This window comes from Mus pahari, chromosome 8, assembly GCF_900095145.1.
Source record: "Mus pahari chromosome 8, PAHARI_EIJ_v1.1, whole genome shotgun sequence".
NCBI lineage: Eukaryota > Metazoa > Chordata > Mammalia > Rodentia > Muridae > Mus > Mus pahari.
Window position 1 is genome coordinate 83,807,900 of NC_034597.1, and position 14,449 is coordinate 83,822,348.

General features: G+C 36.4%; 1 non-coding gene across 1 annotated transcript; it reads left to right on the top strand.

Moving 5' to 3' along the window:
• The first annotated feature begins 282 nt into the window (after positions 1-282).
• Positions 283-408, top strand: LOC115064611. The gene has a single exon (XR_003844446.1). It is a non-coding gene; the product is annotated as a small nucleolar RNA SNORA17 (small nucleolar RNA).
• Positions 409-14,449: the final 14,041 nt, after the last annotated feature.

A 14,449-nucleotide genomic window follows, 5' to 3' on the forward strand; every position in this document is an offset into this window, starting at 1 on the left:
ATCAACAAACCCAAATTGGGCTTTTGAAGTTATTAGCAAAATTGTTACATTCTAAATAGTAAAAAAAACACATAAGAGAGATGAACTCAGTGGTCGATATATGGCATGAAAGGAGGTATAATTTAATGTATGGTACAAATTTACATATCTGATATGTGTAGATATTATCTAATGTTTAATTTTGTGGATTGCGTACATTTAGTTAAACATGCTGTTCTTGCTTAACAATTAGATAGATCAGTATCATGTTATATTAATGCCCTTAATGAAATAAAAATGTTTATTGTCCCTGGATGCATTGCATTTGTCGCTGTTGTGCACATGTGTGCCAGTAGGTGACAGAGAGGAGAGAGATTTTGTCTAAGCTCTTTGACCTATGAACACGTGAATGATTAGTCACCTAACACTCCCTGAAGAAAATGAGCCTGGGACATCCATCAGTCCCATGCCAGTGGGCTAGGACAGGGAGCCAACCTGAGAGGACCACCAGTACAGCCACATTCAGGCCTGCCAGGGTCCCAGGACTGTGAGTCAGCAGTATATTAGAAGTACCCTGCCTGACCCTCAATATTGTGCCACTCAGGTTGGCTGGAGGACCAGGAGGAAGGAAGGTGAACACCAGTATCATGCCATGGTCTCTTCCCAGGGAGCTAGCCTGATATAGCCACCAGCCCACTGCCACAGGGGCCTGGGTAGCAGACATTGTCCAAGGTGACCTGTGCCATGTGACAGTGCATGAGCAGGGCATAGTACTCCCAAAACCATTCCTGAGAAGACCACATATCATAAGAAAGTCTGGGTGCCACTAAGAGGACCAAATAAATAGTGGAGAAATAGAAGAGAAAGAGAAACAGAAGGATAAAGGCACAATGAAAAAATGACAGAACTAGATACTCTAGGGTCGTGAGGAACAGCATCATTTGAATAGCCTGTGATACCACCTTGGACTCTGATGGGGTCCTGGCCTGTGTTGACACTAAGAGGCACTTCTGTCCATGGCCCTCCAACAGCAGGAGTCTGTTCCCACCAAAGACCAGGTAAATATCCCTGTCATGGCTGCTACCTGGCGATGAGCTGTGGTTTGAGGAGTGTATAGAACTAGCCTCATCCCTCTCCTGGGGATCTTCAGAGACCTGGCCTTGAGGGAGGTGAATGAGAATAGTATCGCTGACCCTACCTCTAGGCAACTACAGGACTCAGGAGAGCAGTGCATGCACATCACCCATGAAGCACAAAGCTTGTCTTGGTTGCAGGAGTTGAGGGTGAGTAGAAACCCACAACCGCATATGTGCAAGAGAGCTGGCCCTGCAGATTGTGGTGCATCATCATGAACAAGAAAGAGAAACCCTCTCTGAAACTCAAGCAGGCAAAGGAAAGAGTTCTGGGTTCATTAGAGCAACCTCCTCCTCCACCTCCTGCAACCCTTGGGAAAGTGGGCACTGTACCTCCCCTGACCAGCACAATAGAGCAGGTCATGGACAGGGGGGTTGTGGGAGAGATACCCATGAGAGATCTAACTCTTGACTCCTGTGGGACTCACTGCACTGCACTAGATCTCACATTGGTGTAGACAAGGGAGAGAAGCCCTCATTCCCTAACTTGGTCCTCATCACTTACGGCAAGCAGAAGAGCTAGCCCCAGGGTCATGAGTGTGTTGGAACTGGCCCTGTCCATCACAGGTTGCAACGCTCAGGGGAACAGGCCCTGCTCCTCACCTCTCAACAAGGGAGAACTGACCCTGGTTGAAGGGGTTGCAGGTGAGCTGATCTGAGAGTGTGAGTGCAGGAGAGCTGCTCTACGACTTGCTAGGCCAAGGCATTGGATGAACCAGCTGCAGCAGAGCAGGAGATCTCTCCCTATAGGAGTGGGTGAGGGAGAGATAGCAGGCTGAGCAGCTCAGATACTTCTCAGGCACTACTCTGGGTCTTTGAGTTGGTCCACCCTAACATTTAACCCATCTATTAATTGCTGGAATACAGGTATATCCTACAGATCCAAATCCACAAAATCTCCATGAAACAGGACTACAACAGGCTAACCAACAGGAGAGCCAGTGAGGTTGCAGTACTGATAATGTTGCAGAAGCTAGTGGCCTTGTACCAAACCAGTAAGTCATTACAGTGAACATTTGCAAGCAAAGATATGTAGACAAAAGGGTATCCTGTGGGACAGACTGTCACACCCTAGAGCTTCCACAGAAAGATTCTTTTCTCTGTGTAGGGGGATAGGTTGAAAGGGTGGAAGCAGGTATGAGGGGAGAGGGAGATGTGTGGGACTAAGGCACATGATGTGAAATTTACAAAGAACCGATAAAATGTTTCAAAAAGAGAGAAACATATCGACTTTATATAAATGTTTGTAAACTCTCTATAAAAGGATGACACCATTTATTTCTCATCCTGTTAGGACAGCACTACATTCATGCCCCATCCAGAAAAGACAATTCAGTGCTTCACACATGCTGCAGGCTTCCATGTACCTCAATTCCTGGTGTCCTCACTCTATGTGTTTTGCTACGTGAGGGTGAAAAGGATAAAGTAATAACATGAATACCAGAGAGGTGGTAGGAAATCTCTCAGTTTTGTGACTACGATTTTACTTAAAATTGTCTTGATAGAAGCTCATATTTAATGTTCAGCTCTGCTCTCTTTGGCTTTAAGAAATCAAATGCCCCAGGATTCTGCACATGTACAGGGATATCTATAAATTTAATTATTTATCTATTTATTTCTCCATCTATTTATTTATCTATTTATCTATATATTTCTTTCTTTCTTTCTTTCTTTCTTTCTTTCTTTCTTTATTTATTTATTTATTTTGAGAAATGAGAGTAAACTCAGATGACTTCCTTTTTCCACTGGAGCCCCACAGAAGAAAGCAAGGTATGATTGATCTTCCATACCCCAGCTGCCTGCGCTAATTCCTGCTCAATGTTCCAACCAAGGAGAACTGGAACACAGTGCACTCTCTTCTTTAGTTGCTTATATGCATGATGACTCATTCGATGAACAGAAAACAAGTATAAAGAGAGTTTAAAATTAAAATTCGTGTTATATCTCTCACTTAAGCATACAACTTCCTGGCTTGCCAGTCTCACCATAAGAAACAATGCCATATACAGGGTGTGTGATAGAAATATGTTTATGTTTTATATTTTATTTATGAGATTATAACATAACCACAATGTCATCCCCCTCCGAACTTGCCTCAAAATGTTTCCATAAATGCACCACTCACTTTAGGCTTCAGAATGGAAGCATGAATGAGTGGTATCAGGGTACCGGAAGGGTGTGTTACTCACACAAACACTGTAGAGAAGACCTCTCTACTCCCTCTTTTGATGTCTGTTTGGTTTTTTTGTTTATTTGCTTGTTTGTTTCTATTCCATGAAACTTTATTATAATCTGTTGGCATTTGGTCTTTTGTTTCTAATGTAATGACAACCCTGGCTCCCAATCCTGATTCCCCTCTTGGATTGAAGTGACCCCATGTGACCCATCACTTCCCCACCAAGTTAACCTTGATTGGTGAAAAAAGATGCCTATAGCTTATAGTTGGGCAAAATTGAGGTCAACGGGGTTTGGGATTCCCCAGGCTTGGGGTCTGAGGAAGACCAAAGAAAGAAAAAGGTGGAGAAAGAAGACACCAAGTAGTAAGAATCTTTAAAACGTGGCCACCAGGGATGACAAAGTGGAGTAAAGAGCATCCTAGACAAAATATGGCATTGTGAGGCATATAAAAATGATCAAACATTAAAATTTTTGGATGAGCAAAGCACATTTGAGCCTAGAAGTAGTCCAACTTTCTAAATGCAACTGTACCACATGGAATTATATGGAAAGTATATATAAAAAGAATAATTTTTCATATTAGCTTAAAACGAATCCTTTTTATTTCTAAAGCAATTCATTTAGCATTTGGGAAAAACTGCCATGATAAAAATAAATATATCAACAATTTTATTATTTTAATAGGGTAAGAAATCATTTGATTAGAATCTAACTTCTGAACCCTTGTCCCTTCCCCCATAAAGTACTAGAAAATAATTTCCACAAAAATTCCAAGGACATCTACAAAAAAACCTAGAACTAAAAATATATATAATACTGATAAAATTAAGATTGAGGTAAAAATTTATATAGCTCTCATTTCTAATAAATATAGCCTTTATGGCTAAATGAAAATGTTTAACAGAATTTCTTCTACTCAAAAATGAGTAATTGTTTATAAATGTCATAATAGTGTATAGAGAACATTCTAGTTATTTCCCATATACTAGATACAGGAAATAAGGTATTGAACTATACAAGCTATACCATTTTAAAATGACGAAGAAGTGAATATGGGACAGAATTGATACAGAAATATTAGGCCCATAAACAGAAAAGGAAAAATTATTAACAGAGAGTAAAGGACTTCAGCAAGACAAGTACTAAGATCAAGGCTGTAAAACAGAAGTCTCAGCATCCTTCAGAAACTAATGTTTTGAAAATACTCTAAATAACACAATCATTCTCAAACACTGCCTCCCAGAATTTTGTTTAAAAGTTAGTAAGGTGACTTGTATGGAAGTGTAAATAATTAATATACATATCCATAAAGAAATTTAAAGCATTAAAACATTTATTTAATATTCACAAAAATATCAGAAAATATGATCTTGACAGAGAAATAGATACAAACTAAAACTTACAGAATAGACCAAAAAAATGCCATTTATGTAAATATATAAATATTTGCTATATATATTTCCCCATAAATAATTTATAAATTGATCTTTATCAAGGCCCTTAGAAATAGAATATTTTCTCAGGAAGTAATACTGAAAAGATGGCAATTCATATAAAATAATTGCATGAAACAAACTTAATCATTGCTCTACAAAAAGATTTTAAAATAATTCATATAATAAAAGTACTAAAGTATCTCTTTCCTTTTCTAAATATGTATCTCTATTGCTATCTCTACCTTTAATTTTAAAACTCATTACTCCCCTTCCAGTCTTCCTCCCACAGTTCTTCATATCATTGCTTCTAACCCCTGTCTCCAAGAGGATGTCCCCATCCCAACCTACTTCACCAGTCTCCCCCAATCTTTAGATGTCAAGTCTCTCTAGGGTTAGGCACATCTTCTCCCACTGAGGCTAGACCAGGCAGTCCATTGCTCTATATGTGTCAGAAGCCTTAGACCAGCTCTTATATGCTGCCTGGTCGGTGGCTCAGTGTCTGAGAGATTTCAAGGTCCAGGTTAATTGAGACTGCTGGTTGTCCTATGGGGTTACCCTCTTCCTCAGCATCTTCCAGCTTTTCCCTCATTCATCCACAGGGTCCCCTACTTCAGTCCATTGGTTGGGCATAAGTATTTGATTCTGTCTCAGTCAGCTGCTTGTTGGGCCTCTCAGAGGAGAGGTTTGTTTTTGTTTTTGTTTTTGTTTTTTTGTTTATCATAGAGGAAAGCATAAGAGAAATTTTAATTAATCACCTTTTAGAACAAACATTTAAAAATTTACCTAGAAAAGCTTGCCCTATGAATCTATAACCAAATTAAACTTCATTGAATTAAAACACTGTATTTTTTAAAAATAATGTTGACTTGAAGATAAATAAGGAGAATCTTCAGTACAACAGCAATGACAAAAACAAAAATGATTCATCAAATATGAATCATGAAAGAAGGTGTTTTATGAATCTATAGAGAAAAGTCCAACTTAATTGTACAGCAGTTAATAAACTAACTTAGTGTTAATGTATAAAAAAGAAGAGATACTTCACAAAACAAAAAAACAATGGTTTACACAATGAATTTCAATATGATTCAGGAAAGGTAAATTAAAATACAATGACTTTTAAATGCCTACCCATTTAATTTGCTAAAATTCAAAGATTCACCATAATGATGGTTGGCAAAGATATGGCCCAATTGATATTCACATAAAATCCTGATGCAATCACAAACTAGTAATACAGCTTTGGAAAGCAGTTTCCCAAAACCTTTTAAGTTTGCACTAGAAAATCAAATGACCCAGCATGCAACTTCAAATTATTTGCTTAAAACTATCAGAGTATATACTTAAAAGAGAACATTTATGCAAAACTTCAAAGAATCTTTATCCATAGTTAAATGGCAAGCATTTGAGACCTTCATAAGAAAGAACCTACTGCCCTACATCCAGGGTTTCCTTCATGCCTGTAACACAGGTAAAATATGGCCCTGCATTTCATGAATTACTGAAGATAGTTATATATAATACTTCACTAAAATTTTTAAAGTCATTCTTATTTTCTCAGATGAAGTAATAATATGAGAGCCATATACAAGCTGTGTGAATAAACAACTTATGCTAAGATTAGAGAGCTTCCTTATCTTTTCAGTTAACTATTCTTAGGCCTAGGTTTGGAAGTTTCTAGCCTATATACTCTTTGATCTTCCAAGCTTACTGACTCAAACTGGCTTCTCTAGGTTTCTGACTATATTGCTCTGCTATCTCTGGGAACCTTTTCTAATCTTTTCTAATTTTCTGTCTCCTCCTTCTTTGCCTTGCTCTGTCTTTATGTGCAACTGATTTCTGTAAATTCTCTCTCTCTCTCTCTCTCTCTCTCTCTCTCTCTCTCTCTCTCTTTCTCTCTCTCTCTCTCTCTCCATCCCCAACCCCCTGCTCTCTTGAGTCACCTCTCATTCCTGTGCTGTTCAGGTGACAGGTGGCCATATCCTCTATCTGACTCATTCTGATGTATTTTTCTTGTATTTGTTGTTTTGTTTGCAACCACACTTAAATATGGCTGCTTCCTTCTATAAACTACCTTTACCTTCATTGTTAGGATTAAAGGTGTATACTAAGGGCATGGCCATATCTGTATTCCAGACAGATCACAATGTAAACCAGGACAAGTCTTCAATCCATCTGAATAATATAGACTTAGAAGGTTTTTGGATGTTATCCTTTGACAAAGAAGCCAGGTTATTGGATAAAAATTCCTCTACAAAATCCAATTTATTATTTTAAAAAATATATACTAATTACTGCCTGGATGCTGCCTATTATATGAAAGCATATATATATATATATATGTATATATATATATATATATATATATATATATATATACATATATATATATGTGTGTGTGTGTGTGTGTGTGTGTATGTGTGTGTATAAATCTAGATGTAGAACCATGTTTATAAACTTGAATATAATTTACTTTTTTGACCAAAATTGGATGTTTTATTATTTAAGGCTTAATGGAATGTTACCATGAAAAGTAAATGGAATCAAAGTTTAGCTGGCACTGCCCTTATTTTTAAGGGACAGAGATTATCTTTGGTAATTAATCCTTCTAGGATAAAATGGGGTCACGAAAAGCTTCCTTTACGAAAGGTTTTTTCATGAGTGATATTTACATCAATGTAAAGACACTAGATCTTGGAATAGGAATCATTTGGACCAAATTCATTAACCTAGTGAGAGAAGTACTGAAAGAGCCCATGCGCAGGCCAGGCAGTAAGACTTCAGGGTCTAGCCTTAGAAGTACAGCAAAGGTGGACAGTCCTATGGAGGAAAGTACAGTGTGGCTGTGTCCTCACTTTGACCTTGGAAGAGGTAAAAGCCAGAAGTCCTTGGCTTGTGCACGGGCATGGCCATATCTGTATTCCAGATAGATCATAATGTAACCCAGATTCATCACCCAGACAGAGTTCAGAATTATCTAGAAAAGGGTGAGTTTATTCAGCAGTAAATCTCAGAGGCTAAAAAAATATTCTAGGCCTTGTTAAGACTGTGATGAGACTAGAAGCTTCTAGGACTAGGCCTAGGTTAGCTGACTGAGATAGTAATTCTCTGAATAACAGTTGTTTACAACCGTATATGTGCTATGAATCTGGAACAACATTGTCTATTCACTGATTTTTCTATGGTAAAATTAACATGCAGTTAATAAAACAAAACAGAAAAAAATGAACAGTAAGTTAAGGTTATCAATACATGCATGCCAACACAGTACATATTTTGTTCTAATGTTAGTGAAATTCATGGAAAATATATTCCAGTCTAGAAATTGATAACATCTTGGAAGTTCTTTTTTAAATATGATATTTAATATTAGCTCATTTTACGTAGGAATTATGAAATAGAACAAAAGCTTCCTTTGCTTGAGCAGTAACTGCTACAGTTTATGCAATACAATCCTTTTTTCCATTATGCAAAGATGTCACTTTTATATGAAGGCATGTATTTGATCCAATAATGTAAGCAATGTAAAATAAAACTATTGAGTTATAAGACTCTGTTACCTGTATTCCTGGTTGAAAAACATAACAGGGAAAATCTACTTTGTGATATTTTCTGATAAATTTACTATGAGGTTCAAGTCCAGGACTCATGACTATTATAATTCATGATATGGAATAAATAAGTAAATCAAAATCCAATAGGCTGTGCTATCAAACTCAGCATAGTAACAGAGGATAATCATATTTAATTTCTGATTAAAGTTTAAAATGACCATTACATAAAGGACTCATACTGTGCATCATTGTGTGATTCACAGTGAATGGAAGAATTGATCCTGGAACTCCAACATGACAGACTGAGGATAAAAGTTCATAATTTAAGAAGTTCATTTCATAAGAATGTGTCTTTCATATTTTCCCATTGGTACTGGTTTTACACAAACACATACACACACACACACACACACACACACACACACACACACAAATTTAGTTGTCTCATTATCTTAGAACACAATTAGTGAGAATGTTGTTTTCCTAAACAGGCACTGATATGTCAGATGTACATGACTGTTCATCAAAGATTCTGTTATCTTTCTATTTATGTGAAAATGACTATTTCTTAAAATTCTCTGAAATTCCCTAATATAACTAGTAAAGACAAATTTAAAATATCTGCAGGTAATTAGTATATAATACAGTTCATGTAAGTAAATATAAGTTTAATCCAGCCCTTCAAAGGATAATAAAGGGAAAACATCAACACAGGGACAGAAACTACATCCTAGAAAATCCAAGAAAGCAATCCTTCAACAAACCTAAAAGAAGACAGCCGCAAGAAAAAAAAATACCAACTTTAACAACAAAAATAACAGGAAGCAAATACTATTCTTTAATTTCTCTTAACATCAATGGACTCAATTCCCCAATACAAAGACATAGACTAATAGACTGGATACACGAAATACAGGCTTGTAGGACTAACTGTAATATTTAAAATACATATGATTATTTTGATTTTATCAATTTCCAGTAAATAAAATGAATACTCATATACAATTTAGTTAATGTTTCTTAAATTAAGCCACTGCCAAAGACGTGATTTTTAATGTCTGAATTCAAGCATGTGAATCACAGAGAGACAAGGGTTCTGACATTAAAAAAAAAAAAAAATCATTCACAATCATTCTAAATTAGAATTGCCTATTAGCATTTGACAATTAAGTTTCTCAAAAATCTAAAGTTCATAGTATTTACAAAGTTTTCCTTCACTTCCCTTATTTTATTTGTTGCAGACTTTGTTCATAATCCACAGGTAGATATTCCAAAGTTATTTTTGCGTTAGTGTCCTTGATGTTCAGAAAATAAAGATAGCACAATGTGAATTTAAATAAATAAATTCATTTAATATTTCATGATGTCCTTTTAAAGAAATCTAATATCCTAAACCTGCTAAATTTAGTATTTGCGTCGAATATGGATTGAATCTAGTCAAGCGGAAGCAACAAGATCCTAGCAACGATAAGAAGCAAATAAATCTCCTGTCTAAAATGTTAGGAACAGATTTTATTTTATTTTTCTCCTCACTTTAAAGTGAAGCTTAACATGGTAGAGTGGGAAGCTAGCCAACAGCAGAGAGGCAGCAAAGGTGGGAAAAGTATAAAAGGAGAGAAAGTAATTCACTAAAACAAATTTACTGCAAACCTTTGGCAAGCGGCCAACCAGAAGGAAGCCAAAGCCGAGAAATACAATTTCACAACATAACTTTAGAATTTGAAAATGGAGGTATGGAGAAGCAACACACTTTTCCAACGGGTTATCAAGAGTCAATGTGAGAATCAAATGTAGGCAGTCCTCCAATGCAAAACCAAATGTGGTGTTTGAAAACACTTTACTATTCTAATGAAAACCTGGAACATATATTTTTCCATGAACATCATAAAATAAATGAAAATTTAATCATCTTCTGAACGTGAGGTGCAGTTTATCACTTGGTATACACAGTTATGACGCTTGACGGTACAGTGTTTCCTGTGTATTAGGGTCAATTTAGAGTAAGTGCAACACATTCTGCCATCTTGAGGGAACAAGATAATCTTTCCTATGGACAAGGAACAAGATGGCATTTCTGTTACTAGAAAAAAGTTTTATGAAAGCTATCTTTGGGAACAAAAAAATATCAGGAATTGCCTATACCTGCAGACAAGAAGCAAGTAATGCAATATAAAGACAAGCTTTTTACTTATTAATGTGTTCTCTTGTAATTTAAAAATTTATATGAAAATAGGCAACTTCAATTCTCAAGAAGCTCATATCCTCAGCAGACCATAGGTGTAGTACTTTGCCTTTCTTACAGTTATCCTTCCCCATCTCAAGAAGGAAATTCTGATGTCTGGAGTGAAAGTTGTTTTTAATAGTCTTAAGCATCACTTAATAATAAAAATGGCAAAGGAACTTGTGTCTCTAGCTGCATATGTAGCAGAAGATGGCCTAGTCGGCCATCGTTGGGAAGAGAGGCCCCTTGGTCTTGCAAACTTTATATGCCCTAGTACAAGGGAATACCAGGGCCAAGAAGTGGGAGTGGGTGGGTAGAAGAGCAGGGCGGGGAGAGGGTATAGGGAAATTTCGGGATAGCATTTGAAATGTAAATAAAGAAAATCGAATAAAAAAAAAAAAAAGAACTCTACACCATGTGAATCCTAGTCTAGAGAAAGGGTCAGAAACTGCTAGTAGTGGTTCTTTTGACATAGAATGGATTCATGCTGAATAACATCAACTTTGATAGCATGTCCCAAGAGCATGCAATCAAAGTTTGACTGCACTTGAGGTTATACTCCATGAGATAGAACTTGTTGCTAACACCACTCGAGGCCAAGAACCTGAGACCCGATAGGCATGGACCCTTGGGGAAAATCAAATAGCACCCTTCTCCTAAAGGAATGTAACCATAAAATGTCCCTAAAAGTATTCTTGTACACTCATAGATCGAAGAGTTGATCAACCATTGTTACAGAAGCCTTCTTCTTCAGTACATAGGAATAAGTACTGAGAGCCATAGCTGAATGATGTACAGAGACTGGGAGACCTTAGAACACTCTGTTTTAAATGAGTTGGCTACATCTAGTCTCCCCCCCCCCCCACCGAGCAAAGGAAACCCTGTGGAAAAGGTGGCAGAACAACTCTAAGAGTAAGAGATAAAGGGATACGGAAGACACCAAGGAAACAGCATGAACGATACACATCTAAACTCACAAAGAGTATGTCAATGTGCCCAGGGCTTGCAACAGCCAGAGCTTGACGGAGTTCCAATGCTGACGGAAGAAATAAAAACAAGCCCCTATCTTTAGCCCAGAAGCTAGGTGCAATTGATAACACTCTGAAACAGTTCTCTGCATAGAGTCTGGAGATGAAAGCCACTCCAAAAAGCAGAAACCATCTCGAAAACAAAACAAACTGCAAGAGGTTCCTTGCCTTATAAAGTTTTGTTAGTATTTTGTTGTTGTTGTTTACTCATTAATTTATATTTTTCTTAATTTTTCCATTTGTTTACATCTAAATGATATCCAAATTCCTGGTTACCCCCTCCACCATCCCATGATATCCCATTTCCCAGACACCTACTTATTTTTATCTTATAGGTTCTTTGAAATTATATTATGGTTTTGGTTATGCATTTTTATGGCGTTCCTGTATGCTCGCAGATGTATGTGTCTCTGTGCCTTATATGTATTTTGCTGCTGATGTTATTCTTTTTCTTCAATTTGTTCATTTTGTCCTAGGCTGGTTTGTTTATTTTGCTTTTTATCTTGTTATACTTTATTAACATATTATTCTTTAGATCCCTGTTTGTTTTCTACTGAGAGACATAACATGTCTTGATTCATGTGGTTAGGAAGATAGGGAGGCTCAATGAGGAGCTAGAGGAGTAGAAACCATAACCAGAATATATTGTATGAAAAAATATTTTCAATAAAAGAACATTAGAATTTTTTTTAAATCCTATATTAAATGAACATTCATTAAAATAACAGTCATTCAGATAACATATTTGAGGACAAGTTTTTGTTCTACATTAGACTAATAAAAATATGTCCTTTAGGGGTCCCACCCTCTCAGAGGAAAATGACAGAGGGAAGGCGACTCTGTGAGGGAGGGACCAGGGATGGAAGCAGTTTTTAGGTTATAAATAAATAAATAAATAAATATGGCCTTTATTAGGACTTCTACATAAGCTATTTTTCTTTTCAGAGTGGCCTTAAAATTTGGAAGGTATGTTTAAGGGACTTACTTTTTCAGGAGTGACTTCTGGAGTCCGGTGCTTTCAGAACAGAGACGGCAGAGGACAAAGAGCTGGGTTTTCCATGGGCCGTTTTTAAAGCTCTGGAGTATAATCCATTGTACAGGGTTAAGTCCACTTTGGCGCCCCCCACCCATCCACTCTGTAATGTTTATTCCTGATGTCCCTATTAAGTTCATGGTTAGGTGGATATGTTGATGAGACTTACAGATCTGGATGGAAAGACTACAGACAAATTTAGAATAGCAGTGTAATCCCTAACAACAATGTAAACAGTTTTCTTAGTATATACAGAGAACATCACCCTCATTCCTCATCAAGGAATCTCCTCTTTACCATAGACAGACCATTACAGAACACTCCAACCGATCAAATTGCAATGCTGTGGAGTCCAGGCCTAATCGATACATCCACAAAACATTCCAATTCATAAGGCTCAACAAACATTGTGAAAGGGGGAGCTGTATGAGCATCAGTACCAAAGAATTAGGAAGTGTGCTCTGAGACTGTGTCTGCAATGAATATTAGAGGCTACAACCATACACTCTTACCAGCCAGCTTCTTATTCATCCAATGCCAAAACTCACAAAGATGTCACTATCCACATGGGCCCTGACCTTCATATCAATAATTAATGAAGGAAATGGCCCTCATACTTTCACTCTAGCCAGTTTGCCTGAGGCTGTTTCTCAGTTAAAGATTCCTCTTCCCAGCTACCTCTAGCTATGTCAAATTGAAAATAATAATAATAATAATAACCATTGCATTATAATTTACTGCTTTCTTTCTATTCACATCACTAGTGTGTTATTTTAAAAGCAAAATTAAATTCTATACATGCTCTTTAAAATAATAATCTGATAGTTTATTTCTCATTTGATTTGGATTAATATTTTGAAAGATTTCTATACCCTAAAATGATAGCTTCTGAAAATTTGGGGTAGTACAACTCACTGTGGGATGAAAAGTATTTTCAAGTGGAAAGGAACTAAACATATGTTGATGTAAATTCAAATGGGTGAAGAATGCATGGCGTATCTGGCCAGGCTTGGTCATGGCGGCTTTGATTCTAGATACAGAGAATTGAGCACATTTTTTTTTTCTTATTGGATATTTTCTTCTTTTACATTTCAAATGTTATCCCATTTCCCGATTGAACCCATTTTGCTGTGTTTGACTTCCATGCCGCACAGTATCACTGAACCCTGGATAAAATAACACTACTTAGCTTTAACACTACTAAATGATATGGATGTCAGTGTTTACACTGCACCTATGATTCTTCTTATAAAGCATGTCAATCTATAGAAAAGAATATTTTAAAAACATTTTCCCACTGTCATCCATCTGTAAGTATCAAATTAGTATATCAATGTTTTGGATTATGTCAGAATATTTTATTTGAAATTTGTTATTTGAGCTACTGACATATATGATACAAAAATCAATAGGTGATACTTGGCTTTGGTTAGTATAAAAATGCCTATCAAGTCTGAAAAAAATATTGCCTGTTTTCTACATTGTGTAGTGTCAGATATTCAGACCACATTAAAATTCTTATGTGAAAAATAAATGAGCACACCCAAATCATCAAAATGCAAATTCACTATCATATTTAATAAGTGGTAAAATTATGTGTGTGTGCCAAAGAACTATTTAAAGAATATTTTCATTCATGATTTATCATTACTAAATGTCTGAATTATATATCGTTTTAATATGCTTACATGGCCAAAAATGTGTAAAAACTTCTCATGTAAAAAGCAACCATAAATAGAAAACATTAAAGGAGACCTTCATGCTAATTTAATTTTTTTTTTTTTTTTTTTGGTTTTTTTTTGGTTTTTGGTTTTTCGAGACAGGGTTTCTCTGTATAGCCCTGGCTATCCTGGAACTCACTTTGTAGACCAGGCTGGCCTCGAACTC